This window comes from Cynocephalus volans, chromosome X (assembly GCF_027409185.1).
Source record: "Cynocephalus volans isolate mCynVol1 chromosome X, mCynVol1.pri, whole genome shotgun sequence".
In the NCBI taxonomy this organism is placed as follows: domain Eukaryota; kingdom Metazoa; phylum Chordata; class Mammalia; order Dermoptera; family Cynocephalidae; genus Cynocephalus; species Cynocephalus volans.
The window spans coordinates 166,202,757-166,219,451 of record NC_084478.1 but is presented as its reverse complement, the minus strand read 5'-3'; the positions used below and the strand labels follow the sequence as shown (position 1 = coordinate 166,219,451).

The following is a 16,695-nucleotide window of genomic DNA, read 5'->3' as shown; positions in this document are numbered from 1 at the left end:
CATCTCCAAAGTCTATTTATCCTGTAAAATCCATGCCTCCATAAACATTGGACCAACAATTATCTCCTTTTCCTGACTTCTGATAATTATTGTCTCCAAAAGTACTCATAATTTTATCCCTTTTATTACTCAATTATCTGTTTCATAAATACGTTTTATCAATGTTTTTTTTTAATTCTTCAAGACAACCAGATCATATACTATCTGATAGAGATTGAACTGTGTCCACAAAGTTTTAAGTCACTGAAGCTTAATCTCCATTATAACTGTTGAGGGTGAGAAATCCTACTATGGTAATTGAAAGATTGTCCCTTCTGGAAGAGATGATTTGATCCTAAGGACCATGTATACTGAAAGGATTAATAATGGTGGTCATGGGATGGTTCTGAGGGCTTTAAAAGGAGAGCATGTGAGAGACTCTCTGCTCTGCTATTTTCTGCCACGTGAGACCCCTGTGCTACTGTTCAGCCACAACCAAGGAACACCCTCACCAGATGTGTTCCCTGGACTCTGGACTTCCCAGACTCTGAAACTGTAAGCAATAAATTTCATTTTCTTTACAAATCACCCCGTTTCAGGCATATATGTTATAAGCAACAGAAATGGACTAATACAGTATCTATATATTTCCATGGCATCTAGCCAAGCGCTAGACATGTATGTTATTTTTTTAAGTGAACTTTTATATATTCAAGATTATTTCACAAATCATACAAAATAACTTACCATCCTACCAAAAAAATTATTTTTAGGACAAAAGCAGACATATTGCATGAAGCCTCAAACTCAATTATATTTGGATTCTGAGGAAAAGTATCCAATATAGGCAGAAAGATAATGATTCTCTCATTTTTACTGAGAAGAGGGGTATCTTTCTTTCAAAACTTAAAGCAAAGGGGAAAATATCTTTTCCAAACAAAATTCTAATTAACACTCCTTATATGTGAAACTCTCTAAAAATAAATATTAAATGTTCATTATTTATAAATAATCATAAATTTCTAAGTATGAAAAGAGATTTTAGCCATGTTTAAAACAGTTTTAATCACTTGAGTTTTCACACAAGCACTGCTTTGTTTCTCCATAGCATCTTAATTGTCATATTGTCATAGGTCTTTTCTTGTTTCCCTTTTATTATTATTTATTTATTTTTGGTGGCTGGCCAGTGTGAGGATCCAAACCTTTGACCTTGGTATTATGACACCGCTCTCCATCCAAGTGAGCCAACCAGCCAGCCTCTTCGTAGGTCTTTTCTGAATAATAAAAGCACAATAAGAAAAATCCATAAGGCAAATTTACTAGTCTACCTCCATGACAACAGAAGATCTTCTCATCCGCAATGGCAGCTATAGGCAGACAGTTAAAACAATCAGTGAAGGTCTTCCACAATTTAATATTAAACCTTCGTTTGCCTAGAAAAAGAACAAGCAGTATAGAACAAATAAAAATAAAACAAAATTGTTCTAATGAGTTCTCCATCTTATGAATGATTTCAATTTTACTCTTTATACTTATGTAGCACTTTTTCCATAATGAATAATTGTAATTTGTATACTTTAAAAAAGTAATAAATAAAATAAATAAGAATAACAATAAAATAAACCTTTAATAAAGTTAAAAAGACTTCAAAGATTGTGCTAGATGTTTTATAAAACAAATGTATCAAACAATTTTGTCTTTTGAGATCACTATAATATGGAAAATTTGAAACAATCGAACAGGCTACTAGTTCATTTTTTCCCTTCAGCATGTGCACCAGTTAAATACATGCCAATTAAGTAGACAGAAGTGGAAATGGTGCCTCTGGAGACTGTCCATTGTAACTCTAATGCACTGAGTAACACAGTCTATAAACTTACTGCCAAGAAAAGAGAATTTCCAAGAGCTAAACTGGTATTCCCTTGTGAGTGGATTACAACTTGGCACTATAACAAATATAAATAGAGACACAAAGGCTATAATTTTCCTGTAGTCTTGCATAAATAGCTACAACAAAGACATCCTTAACTTTTAACATCTTTTTCGAGTTACTTGATTGTCCTGAATTTGCAAAAAGTTGCAACTTCTAAGCCAGGGAAGGGATGAAAGACACAAGTACTAACTTTCCTATGCTTTTATGCTATAGCCCATCTCTTATTGAGTATGTATAACTCAAAGCACTGTTTATGAGCTGCTCTCCCACACATTATTTCATTATTTATTTATTTTTGTCTTTGTCGTGACCGGTACTCAGTCAGTGAGTGCACCTGCCATTCCTATATAGGATCCGAACCTGCAGTGGGAGCGTCGCTGCACTCCCAGCGCCGCACTCTCCCGAGTGCGCCACAGGCTCGGCCCCACAGGCTCGGCCCCACATTATTTCATTTGATGTCATTTCTTTCCTCAAGGGTACTCATGCCCATATTTTATCCTTTAAGAATACACCTCTGTTTCTGATGTAGCTTTAGAAAGACGTAGGTTATAGTTTGATGTACTCCAACCAATCTTCCACTCTACTGGTCTGATTTAAACAATTCAAACCACACACAACATCTCAGAAATAAAAATGCAATAAAAAATCAAATATAGAATCACTCTCATTTGAACATAAGCTCCATGAGAATAGAGGTCTCATATATTGCTGTATTCCCAGCACTTAGAATAGTGGCAGGCATATATAAAATGTCATCCACATTTGTCAAATTATTGTATGAATCAGGGAGATATACGTTTAAATAGGACCCTACCATATTGAAGGATGGAAATAAGCAAAAGTAGACTTTAATGAGGAATTCAGCAGTAAAAAATGAATTCACTTTGAAAATCATTGTAAGTGACTCTAAATTATAATTAACTAAACAAATAATCATTCCCATACTTATCTAACAAAACCAAAATATCAAATGTAGTAAGATAATTTAGTTATTGCACTTGGAAACACTGCTACACAGCAGCAAATCAGTGATTTTCCTACTGATGAATAAAAGTACAATAATATAAGGATATTCCAGAGTATTCAACACCCTTTCCTCTCTAGATTTGTATGCATAAACTAAAATTCTAATAATAAACTTCAACTTTTAAAATGTTTCACAGAAATTCTCAATAGATCTTGTAACAGGTGTAATAAAGAGCTTCTGTCATATCACAAGAATGGTGACAGCTAAAACTTAATGGACACAGAAAAAACAGAAGCCACTGTCTATAGTGACCTCCATTTTCACCTGGATATATTTTTACCAGGTAAACTGATTCAAAGAGGGCCTCTTTAGGCACGTAAACTGCCATCAATTTGAAACGCCATGACCAAGTAGATCCCAAGGAACCAACTTAATTAGTGACATGTATCCCAGTTTCAGGTCTTCTTCCTGGGCCTATGCCTGGTAGATCATATTTTGAAAATACTCTGGACTGAAAGAAATTTTCTGAACCAGAATATTATTAGGAATTGTTTCCATTAATCACTTTCTAAGTTTTCATTTTCCTTACATTCTTCAGAGAATCCATAAATGTGATTGATGCAAGTACACACATGGTTTCCTGTCAAGAGAAAGAAGTTCTCTGGATATTTGGTTTAATAAGCCAATGGCAAACAAATGGTTTCCAGTGACTGCTTTCCTCTGTCCACATAATCTCCTAAGAAAAGATAGTTGGCTTCTGGTGGGAAACCTCCATACTCAAATAAACTCAGTAAATCTGTACATTGTCCATGAATATCTCCTAAAAACAGAAAAAAAGTTAGTTTTAGAAAAATTGGTTAACTGTTGTTAGCAGCTTCTATGAAATGGTCCCCAATGTTCATACCCTTGTATAATCTTTTCCCCTTGCGTGCAGGCTATACCTAGCAACTTGCTTCTAACAAATAGGCTACAGCAAGAATGAGATGGGCTGTCACTTCCAAGATTAGGTAACAAAAGAATGTGACTTCCACCTTGCTTACACTCTTACCTTCTTCCATGCTCACTGATGAAGCCAGCTGTCTTATGGAGAAGCCCATGTAGCAAAGAACTGAGGGAGGCCTCCAGCCAACCGCTCATTTGAAACTGAGGCCCTCAGTTCATCAGCCCACAAGGAACTGAATCCTTTCACAGTTGAGCCTTCAGATGACTGCTGTTCCAGATTACAACTTGACTGGAGCCTTGTGAGAGACCCAGAACCAAAGGACCCAGATAGGCTGTGTCCAAGCTCCTGACCCACAAAAACTATGAGATGGTAAATTAATGTTGTTGTAAGCCACAGAGTTGGGGGTAATTGGTTATACAACAATAGACAACTAATACATTATCTTATTATCTGGCAATTTAATTTAGGTCACTTTGTTATACTAAATAGGAAGAGAAATAGCAAGAACTTAGAAATATGTAGTACAAATAACTTCTATTACGTTCAAGTTATTTCTACACTAAAACATTTTAAAGAGTACCTTTAAAGAGTATGTCAAATCATTTTTAAGATCCCCTATAAGTAACTACATTTGCTTTATTTAAATTCATAGAAGAGACTGATCGTTTCCAAAAAATTCCCAATTACTACCTGTTAAGCTATTCAACGAATATTGACTTAGTTAGTGTCTTATTTGCTGGGCACTGTACAAAGAAGCACCAAGCACGTGATTTAATAAACCACATTTAGAAAGAGAATAAAAAGTATTTAAACAGCACACTAAGCACCAGCAGTTTACATGGTGTGAATGTGGATCGCTAAGAAACATGCAGGAGAAAGAAAATTTTTGCATGTAGCAAACTATCCTTGTTCTTGCAAAAGCTGACAGTAAGTCCACAAAAGCTATGTCATACAGACTAGTAACTACTACAAAGAATACCTGCATTATCAAACCAAAAGCCAGATACATTATTTATATCATTTCCTAATGTTATGTGAATTAGAGAAAAATGTGACTTTCTAATCAGCAATATTTCTAGTTACAAAAATGAGATCACTCAACTTAAGGTCATAAGTTTTTGCTTTTGGCTAAAAGCCACAGGAAGACTTATAGAACAAATACAAATTGCAAAGTAATGTGTCTTCAAAATAAGTTTAAATGATCATAACAAAGTTAGAAGACCACAGATATCGCCATATTGACTCCTAAAATTCTACACATTTTTTTTCTAACAAGTGTACTGGAATTCCCATTTCTCCACATCCTTGACAACACTAAATATCAATCTTTGACGTTTTTGTACTCTGACTAGAGCTGGGGACTTGTTTTAAATAGCATTTCACTGATTACTAGTGAGTCTGCGGACCTTATGAATACCGGTCATCTGAATTTCTTCTAAGATTTGCCTGTCCCTATTTTTTGTTATTTTCTCTTATATTATCTTTTTCATTTATTTCTAAGAACTCATTATATATAAAGAATAGCAATCTTTTTATCTGTTGTATATGTACCAAATATTTTGCCTATAACCTGTTTTATGAAAGTTTACATTTTTATATTTTATTTAATAAAACCTATCAATCTTGTCTTTTAAAAAAAATTAAAACATTTTACCTAAATTATCCTCAAGGTAAATATGGAAGGGAAAACATGATTCAGAGAGTTGTTTCCAGCTTTATCCATTTACGTACCACAGATTATCGCTGGTGCTTCCGATTCCAAAAGAACAGGCTGGCTGAGAAAGACCTCCCGAGACTTGATACATAAGCCCCGAACTTCCGCTTCAGTCGTCTGTACAATCTTTCCTGGACGACATCCTCGTACTGATAAACAGTGAATAAAATCATCAGTTCCCTAAAATTTACCCATAAAAGAACAATCCTTAAGAAAACATCATGCCCACATTATTAAGACCAGAAAAGTCACACAGGCAGCAAACTACCCTGTTGGGTCCCATGGCTCACAGTGAACTTATTCTATGGCCTTGGGCTCCTGTCTCCACTGTTGCTGGTTCCTGATGACGCTCCTCGTCTGCTGCCAATGAAATACAGTTCTCTTCTTCGCTCTCCAGTGGCCAACCTGAGGTCCAGCAGCCCATGAGAGTGAAAAGTTTTCGGGGACAGCACCCCTGAATGTCTGGCCAACTTTCTCATCAAAACAAGTTTGCATCTCATACGAGGCCAGGATAGCATTACTAAGAACCAGCAGCTGTGAAGAAAGGGAGATGAAAAAGTAGCTGCCAGTAGGTGATTTAGTTTCGCACATTTCCTTGGAATATCATCAGAAGTCCCAAGAATTTGAGATACTTTCTGATCAAATATAAAAATGGTGTGAGCTATTCATTAAACTCTAATTTATCACTGTATTCTAAATAGGGCATTATATTACGACCTCTAAAGGCTATTTAGATAAATCATTTTTCACGTAAATGAGCAATAAAATCCATAACATAATGTGGCTTTCAGTAACTTTAGAAATGGACGGGAGTGGAATAGTACATGGGGAGAGGCAAGTCCCTTATTTGCCCTATTGAACTGAACATGTAATCATTTCCTCTCATCATCTCTACTGGCTCTTTCCCTTTAGTTTTAAATATACTGCTAAGCTCTCATTCAATTGAAAAGGCATTTTAAAACAAAAATAAAACAAAACAAACTATACTTCTATATACCCCTACTGTTTCCCATTTACAATTTAGTCCACGCATTTCTCACTAAAAATTGCTATGATTCTTTATCAGGTAAATGAAACTGGCTTAAAAAAAAAAAAAGTCAGGCCCCCACAAGCAAAAGCTATATATTCCATTAATTCCATTACATATTAATATAAAAGTAACAAGGAAATAAAAGAGAAGACAGAGACAATGTGCTTTAGCAAAGATGCTGGTTTATAAGACTATCCCTGAAATCAAAAACAATGATCAGTATTACACACATTTGGATTTTTCTAAGACCAAAAAGGACACCCTGCCTTATATCTTGCATTAAGTATCTGGAATACTAGCTCAGATGCAGGAACAGGTCTTAATCTTCGCATTAGATTTCAATGTGGAAAATTTAGGTTTAAGGGAAAAAGAGTATTGACCTTGAAGAATTAAAAATCTCTGGTTGCTTTCAGAGGACAAATACAAAGCTAAAAGTGATTATTCAGAAACGTTTTATTAACTCATTCAAGAAATATTTGAGAGCCTACCGTGTACTAGCTGTTAAGAGATAAAAGTAATGGACAAGACTTTAGGCTCTTATAAAATATTTCACAATTTATTTTGTGACTCTGTAGTAATAAAACCCTAAGTTACCAAAATTTAGCTGTACCTTGATGGTAACCATTACTAAGTAAAATGACAGTGTGGGTCACTTCAATGTGTCAATTTAAAATGTCCAAATTACAGTGATGAATATGTTACCTCATATTTTATTTTTCTCTGTAAATTATGTGTTTAACTTTGAACTCCCAAGTGAGTAATTGTGTAACTATGAATAACATTTTTACAGAGCTATAAAATGCTTTAATTTAAAAGTCATGCTAATCCACACAAACTAAAAATTTCCCAATAAACCAAAAACGCACTGCATAAAAACCTCTACTATTTCACTGATTCTAAGATGCACATTTTCCCCTAATTAATTTCTGTCAAGTTGTCAGATATATTGCAATCAATAGCTTCTTACAATTATAATTGGCAGTGGCTTTTTCTCTCTTGGATGCACATAAAATAAAAGTGCATTTCATAATCAATTACATCATAAGGGTTGATGAAATGCAATTAGAGAAGCTAAAGGTTCTTCCAAAGGTTAAACCTTTGACAAGTAACCAAATGTTAGAAATGAATCAGCCAGTGTCTGGAATAATAAAGTAGGTATCTCAAAGCAATCCTAGCTATCTTCCTACTCCCTTATGTACTCCCAGATTTCTAAGAGCACATCAAATTTCTCAAAGTCATCTGAATAAAGAAAGAAAACAGGGTGACCTGTAACATAGGACAACCAGATTGCTGTTACAATATCTATGGGGTATTCCAGTATTTGGATATATGAACCTAGACATAATGTCTCATTGAATTATGAAAATAATATAAATCTGCATACTTCATTAGGTGCAAAGCACTTTCACATCAATGATGTCATTAAATCCTTTTGATATCCCAGGATTAGAAAGGGAAGTTTTCATCTCCACCCTACAATGATTGAAAGAGATTCAATAATTTGCACAAGATCACAGGGCCCAGGTTTTATAAGACTGGAGGGAGTGAAAAGCAGCAGAGAAAGATTTAGAACCAAAGTCTTCGAACTCAAAGGCCACACTGTGCACTTCACCACATAAAATTTTTGGATTAAAAATATCCTGAAATATAAATTTCAGCATGTAATAATTCCAAGCCAACCCCACTGTACCAAATATCACTGTTCAGAAAATATTTTGAGGTATTACATATAAACAGCAACATATACTAACTCAACATGTATAAGTCAATGATTTTTTAGTTACGTTTATACTTGAGTAACCCCCATCCAGATCAAGACAGAATGCTTCCTGCGACACCCTGAAGGAAGGGCCCTAACCAATGAATGTAATGACCGACGATATACAGTTCTCTTATTTCTTCCACTACAGATTAATTTGACCTGTTTTTGAATTTTAGATAAATAGAAACATACAGTATATACTCTTTTGCTCATTATTATTATTATTATTATTATTATTATTATTATTATTATTATTATTGTTATACCTGAGATCCATCGTTTAATTGTGTTTAACAATCATTTGAAGTATTCCAATTTATGAATATACTATAATATATTTATCTATTCCATTTGGGTCATTTCCAGTTGGAGGCTATTACGAATGTTATGAATATTCATGCACATTTCTCGAATATGTATATAAAACGAGTACAATTGCTGGGTCACAGAGAAGGCTTATTTAAGTAGTAGACACCACCAAACAGTTTCCCAAAGTGGTTCCAACAATTTACAATCCCACCAACACTGTTGCTACACATCTTGGCCAACACTGCGTATTATCGGTATCTTTAATTTGCTATTTTGCTGGGTGTCATTTTAATTTGCATTCTTCTGATAACTAAGGTCGCTGAGTACCTTCTGATATGCTTAACATTAAGGCCATTTGGATATGCTTTTTTGAAAAAGTTCATTTAAATTTTTTGTCCATTCTTATTAAAACTGGATTGTGTTTTCCATCTCTTAGTGCTATTGATGAACAGAAGTTCTTTAATGAATTTAAATTTAAAACAATATTAAATTAATGAATATTTTCTTTTTTGGTTAGTGCTTTTTGCATCTTGTTCAAGAAATCTTTGCCTTTTCTAAGGGAATTTTCTTCTTTCCTTCTAGATAATTTATTATTTTAGCCCATTTCATTCTATAATCCACCACAAATAAATTTTGTGTATGGTTTGAAGTAAAGGTTCAGGTTCATTTTTACAGATATCCAATTGATTCAGCACCATTTATCACCCTTTCCCTCAGTGAGCTGCAGCGTCAGCTTTGTAGGAAAATCAGGTGACCCTACTTAAAAGGGTCTGTTTCTGAACACCACACAGTCCACTGCTCTGTTTGTCTATGTTTACATCAGTACCATTGTCTTAGTAACTGTAGCTTTGATGTCAATTTCTGGTAAAATAAACATTTTAATTTTTATCTTTAAAATTCAATTGGGTAATCTAGGCCCTTCAGCATTATCGAGTACGTTTTAAAATTAGCATGTGTCTATCTCCTTCCCTGCCCCCAAGACTTGTGGGGGTTTTAATTGGGAATGAATAGGTAAGTCAAGGAATAATTGACATTTTAACAATTTTAAGTCTTCCAAATCCATGAACATGATAGCCTTCCTTTTATTTAAGCTGTCATTTATTTCTCCCAGCAATGTTTTGTAGTTTTAAGTGGGGCGATCTTGCACATTTTTTATTAAATTGATGGGGGAGGGCTGCTACTGTAAATGTTTTCTTCTTTCACTTTCCAATTGTTTGATGTTAGTACAGTAGACCCTTGAACAACTCAGGGGTTAGGGTCACCAATCCCATCCCCACATAGTCAAAAACCCACATAGAACTTTTGACCCCTCCCAAAAAAACTTAACTACTCACAGCCTACTGCTGACTGGAAGCTTTACCAATAAATAGTTGGTTAACACATACTTTGCATTCTATATTTTGTATTATATACTGTATTATTTTTTCTCTTTTTATTATTTTGTATTATATACTATATTCTTTTTTCTCTTTTTAATACTGTATTCCTTTAATAAAGTAAGCTGGAGAAAAGAAAACATTATTAAGAGAAAATCATAGGGAAGAGAAAACTGCAAGAGATTACTTTTTACTAAGACAGGCAATTTACTGGTGAGATGAACTGCTCACTCAGAGATGAAAAGCACATGGCAACACTTGAGCTCTGCAACACTTGAGCTCAGCAACACGTCATCACACCATAATAGGCTAGAAAATTATTACAGTTGCACAGTATGTACTACAGTTCACTTTATGCAGTTATGATTTATTACTGAATCTGTTTGTTTACATTTCTCTGGACTCAGAATGGCACCAGGTACAGTTTATAAGTGTGTAAGTTTTGAAAATTTTTAACTTTTTATAATAGATTTGTATAAATTTTATGGTAGTAAATGTTAAATTAGACTTATCTACATACATTCTATGCAGTCATGACATAACTTTTTCTTAATTTTTTTTTTTCTGATATTTCTAGGCTATACAATTTGTGAGTTTTTAAAAACTGTCACAAACCCGGATATATTTATTAGAACAAAAAAGTATGAATGGACTCAGGCACTTCAAACCCATGTTGTGCAAGGGTCAACTGTATACAGACGTATAACTGACTTTGTACCCTATTCTAATAGCTTGTAGATTTCTTTGGATTTTCCAAGTATACAATCATATCATCTTCAAAAACAGTTTTATTTCTTTTCCAATACTTTTAACTTTTATTTTTCTTCTTCATTGAAATTGGCCAGGAACTCCAGGATGATGCTGAATGGAAGTGGTGCTACTGGTGTTCCTGAATTGGGGGGAAAAGGCATTCAGTACTTCACCACTATGTTTGAAAGCTACAGTTTTGTACATTTCATCATCTTGAGAAAAACTGGCCTCTGTAAGAATTTTTATCATAAAGTGGTGTTAAATTTACCAAATTCTCATCTATTGAAATAATCACGTTTCCCCCCACCCCCTTTATTCTGTTTATATGATTTACCTTGAATGATTTCTGAGTGTTAGGCTAACCTTGGATTCCTAGAATAAACACCAACAGTTTTGACTTACCATTTTTCTTATACCAGGGTACTTCAATAAGTTTGCAGGGAAATAGAATTAAAATACAAATCTTCCCATGAGCTTTCTGAAGTACCCTCATATATACCAGGATTCAATTTGCTAATATTTTGCTCAGAACTTTTGTGGCTGTATTCATGAGGGGTATTGGTCAGGGATTTCCTTTCCTTGTTATTTATTCATCAGATTTTGGTATACGGGTTTTGCTGGCTTCATAAAACAAGTTGGGAAGTGTTACCTTTTTTCCTATTTTCTTAAGAGACTGTATAAAACTGGCATAACGTCTTTAAATGTTTACAGTCACCAGTGAAACCATCTAGGCCTCGAATTTTCCTATTAAGAAGTACTTCAAGTACAAAAAGATATAACCATTTAACAGATACAACTATTCAGATTTTCTATTTTTTGTGTCGGTTTAGCCAAAATGAATTTTTCAACTAAATTGTCAAATTTATTAACATTAAGTCACTTATAATATTTTATTGTCCTTTAAAAAACATACATGCAGAACTTTTCCCTGAACCACTTGAGAAGAGCTTGCACGCATCATGGTCTTTTACCCCTCAATACATCAGTATATATTTCCTAAATCTTCTCTAACATAGCCACAATATAAGTTACCAGATTCAGGGAATTTAACATTAATACAAATCCTTAAAGAATATACTATAATTTTATGAACTGTCCTAATCATGTCCTCTATAGCTTTTTCTTTCCCTCTACTACAGATCAATCCAGGATTACATTTTGCATTTACTTGTTCAAGCTCTTTAGTCTCCTTTAATAGTGATGTCTCCTTTATCTTTCCTAATATTGGTAAATTGTTTTCTTTGTTTGTTGTTGTTGTAGTTTAATCAGTCTTTCTAGAAGCTTTTTAAATCAGTCTTTCTAGAAGCTTATGAATTATGCTAAGATTTGCAATTATTTCATTTAAAAAAATCATACGTCTACTTTTTCTTTCATTGATTTCCTTTTGCCTTTATTTCATTTTTTTCTATTTTATTATAATTTGCTTAATCCTCTATTGTCTTAAAATAGAACTTTCCATTTTATTTTTACTCATATACACATTTAAAGCTATATATAACCTAAGCATTACTTTTTAGCTGCAACTGCAGAAGTTTTGACATATTTTTATTATTTAGTTTAACACGTTTTACAATTTTTATTGCTATTTCTTCTTCGACGCAAAAGATATGTAAAAGAATATTAATTTGCACCTACTTGAGGAAATTTCAGTTATTTATTTCTAGCTGATTACCACTGATGTCAATTTATCTGTGATTTTATTTCTTTCAAATTACTGAAATTTGCTTTATGGTACAGCATATGGTATATTTTATTAGCTGTTGTATGCATACTTGCAAAGCATGTATATCTTGAAGTTGCTGGGTGAAGTGTTCTGTGTGTGTTACCCAGGTCAGGCTGGCTGTGTTGTTCAAATCTATATCCTTGGTTTTTTCCTGCATGTTCTACTAGTTACTTAGGTACATTAATCTATTAAGGTTGTGGTTTTGTCAGTTTTAATCTTGTAGTTCTGTCTTTTGTTCCTTTTTGTGTTTTAGACCCGTATTATTAGATACATAAAAAAAAATTAACATTATCTTTTGGTTGAATTTATCCTTTCAGCATCATACAATATCATTCTTTATGTCTAGTGATATTTCTTGCCTTACATTTTTTTCCAATGTAAGTATAGCCAACCTAGGTTTCATTTGTTTGAAGTGTGCATGATACTCCCCCCCTCCCTTTTTTTTTTTAACTTACTCTCCTGTGTCCTTAAATTTAAAATATGTCCCCTGTAAACAGTTATGTGGTTGGGTTTTCTATGCTTTGTCTTCATTTCAATGTTTGTGCTTTTACATTTACTATACTTACTGGCAGTTGCGTTTAAGTCTACCATTCTGTCATTTGTTTTCTTTGTCCCATCTGTTCTGTATTCCTTTATTTCTCTCTTGTTGAACTGCTTTGGGGTAATCAATTATATTTTGTTATCCCATTTTCTCCTCTCCTAGCTTTTTAGCTATATATTCTTTTATTTTTCACTTAGTGGTTACTCTAGAGATTACAAGTGCACTTTTGACTTATTTCCACCCCACAGCCCTTTCCTCTAGAGTTGTCATATATTGTTTCCACATGTTTTAAACCCCACCAGCCACAGATACTATTTTAAACAGTCAGAATTATTTTATATTTATATACGTTTATCCTGTCAGTCATTCAATACTTTCTGTAGGTCTTTGCTTTTATCTGGCATCATTTTCTTTCAACTTGAAGGACCTCCTTTAGTATTTTCTACTGCCAGTCAATTCACAATAAATTTTCTCAGCTTCAGCCTGTCGTTATTTTGCCTTCAATTTTGTTGACTATGTTCATTGGATTAAGAATTCTAGGTTAGCATTATTTTTTTCCTTTCAGCACTTGAAAGAGGTCATTGCATAGTCTTCTGGCTTCCACGGTTTCAGGAGAGAGATCAGCCATTATTTTTATTATTGTTTCCTGAACGTAATGACTTCTTTCTTACGGCAACTTTTAAGATTTTCTCTTTCTCTTTAATTTTTAGCAGTTAAGTCTATAATGGGTTTCAATACAGTTTCCTGTGTATTTACCCTGCTTGGATTTCACAAAGCTTTTTATTTTTTATTTTATTTTTTATTTATTTATTTTTTAAATTTTATGTTGTCGATATACATTTTGGCTGATTATTACTCCCCATCACCAAAACCTCCCTCCCTTCTCCCTCCCCCCCTTCCCCCCAACAATGTCCTTTCTGTTTGCTTCTCGAATCATATTCAAGTAATTCTGATTGTTATATCTTCTCCCCCCCACCGGTTTTGTGTGTGTGAATTTATATATTAATTTTTAGCTCTCACCAATAAGTGAGAACATGTGGTATTTCTCTTTCTGTGCCTGACTTGTTTCACTTAATATAATTCTCTCGAGGTCCATCCATGTTGTTGCAAATGGCAGTATTTCATTCGTTTTTATAGCTGAGTAGTATTCCATTGTGTAGATGTACCACATTTTCCATATCCACTCATCTGATGATGGACATTTGGGCTGGTTCCAACTCTTGGCTACTGTAAAGAGTGCTGCGATGAACATTGGGGAACAGGTATACCTTCGACTTGATGATTTCCATTCCTCTGGGTATATTCCCAACAGTGGAATAGTTGGGTCGTATGGTAAATCTATCTGCAATTGTTTGAGGAACGTCCATACCATTTTCCATAGAGGCTGCACCATTTTTCAGTCCCACCAACAATGTATGAGAGTTCCTTTTTCTCCGCAGCCTCGCCAGCATTTATCGTTCAAAGTCTTTTGGATTTTAGCCATCCTAAGTGGGGTTAGATGGTATCTCAGTGTGGTTTTGATTTGCATTTCCCGGATGCTGAGTGATGTTGAGCATTTTTTCATATGTCTGTTGGCCATTTGTATATCTTCCTTAGAGAAATGCCTACTTAGCTCTTTTGCCCATTTTTTAATTGGGTTGCTTGTTTTCTTCTTGTAAAGTTGTTTGAGTTCCTTATATATTCTGGATATTAATCCTTTGTCCGATGTATATTTTGCAAATATTTTCTCCCACTCTGTTGGTTGTCTTTTAACTCTGTTAATTGTTTCTTTTGCTGTTCAGAAGCTTTTTAGTTTGATATAATCCCATTTGTTTATTTTTCCTTTGGTTGCCCGTGCTTTTGGGGTCGTATTCATGAAATCTGTGTCCAGTCCTATTTCCTGGAGTGTTTCTCCTATGTTTTCTTTAAGAAGTTTTATTGTTTCAGGGTGTATATTTAAATCTTTAATCCATTTTGAGTTGATTTTAGTATACGGTGAGAGGTATGGATCTAGTTTCATTCTCCTGCATATGGATATCCAGTTATCCCAGCACCATTTGCTGAAGAGGCAGTCACTTCCCCAGTGAATAGGCTTGGTGCCTTTGTCAAAGATCAGATGAAAGTAAGTGTGTGGGTTGATTTCTGGATTCTCTATTCTATTCCATTGGTCAGTGTGTCTGTTTTTATGCCAGTACCATCCTGTTTTGGTTATTATAGCTTTGTAGTATAGCTTAAAGTCAGGTAGTGTTATGCCTCCAGCTTTATTTTTTTTTGCTCAGCATTGCTTTCGCTATGCGTGGTCTTTTACTGTTCCATATAAATGTCTGAATAGTTTTTTCCATTTCTGAGAAAAATGTCTTTGGAATTTTGATGGGGATTGCATTGAATTTGTATATCACTTTGGGTAGTATGGACATTTTCACTATGTTGATTCTTCCAATCCAAGAGCATGGGATATCTTTCCATCTTCTTGTATCCTCTCTAATTTCTCTCAGCAGTGGTTTGTAGTTCTCATTATAGAGATTTTTCACCTCCTTGGTTAACTCAATTCCTAAGTATTTTATTTTTTTGGTGGCTATTGTAAATGGGCAGGCTTTCTTGATTTTTCGTTCTGCATGTTCACTATTGGAGAAAAGAAATGCGACTGATTTTTGTGTGTTGATTTTGTATCCTGCTACTGTGCTGAAATCATTTATCAATTCCAACAGTTTTTTTGTAGAGGTTTTAGGCTGTTCGATATATAGGATCATGTCATCTGCAAACAGGGACAGTTTGACTTCCTCTTTTCCAATCTGGATGCCCTTTATTTCCTTCTCTTCTCTGATTGCTCTGGCTAGTACTTCCAACACTATGTTGAATAGGAGTGGTGAGAGTGGGCATTCTTGTCTAGTTCCTGTTCTTAAAGGAAAAGCTTTCAGCTTTTCCCCATTCAGGATGATATTGGCAGTGGGTTTGGCATATATGGCTTTAATTATGTTGAGATACTTTCCCTCTATACCTAACTTATAGAGGGTCTTTGTCATGAATGAGTGCTGAACTTTATCAAATGCTTTTTCAGCATCTATAGAGATGATCATATGGTCCTTGTGTTTGAGTTTATTAATATGGTGTATCACATTTATTGATTTGCGTATGTTGAACCAACCTTGCATCCCTGGGATGAATCCCACTTGATCGTGATGAATAATTTTTCGTATGTGTTGCTGTATTCTGTTTGCTCTAATTTTAGTGAGGATTTTTGCATCTATATTCATCAAGGATACTGGCCTGTAGTTTTCTTTTTTGGTTATATCTTTACCTGGTTTTGATATCAGGATAATGTTTGCTTCATAGAATGAGTTTGGGAGATTTGCGTCCATTTCAATCTTTTGGAATAGTTTGTAAAGAATGGGTGTCAATTCCTCTTTGAATGTTTGGTAAAATTCTGCTGTGAATCCATCTGGTCCTGGGCTTTTTTTGTAGGGAGCAGTCTGATAACAGCTTCAATCTCCTTTATTGTTATTGGTCTGTTCAAATTTTCTACATCTTCACGGTTCAGTTTTGGGAGCTTGTGTGTGTCCAGAAATTTATCCATTTCTAATTTTGGTTATTTGAGTCTTCTCTCTTCTTTTTTTTGTTAGCCATGCTAATGGTTTGTCAATTTTATTTATCTTTTCAAAAAACCAACTTTTTGATTCGTTGATCTTTTG

At 34.2% G+C, this 16,695-nt stretch overlaps 1 pseudogene; it reads right to left on the bottom strand.

Moving 5' to 3' along the window:
* The window catches only part of LOC134368512 (serine/threonine-protein phosphatase PP1-beta catalytic subunit-like), a 40,931-nt pseudogene that overhangs the window by 9,968 nt on the left and 14,268 nt on the right, over positions 1-16,695 (bottom strand).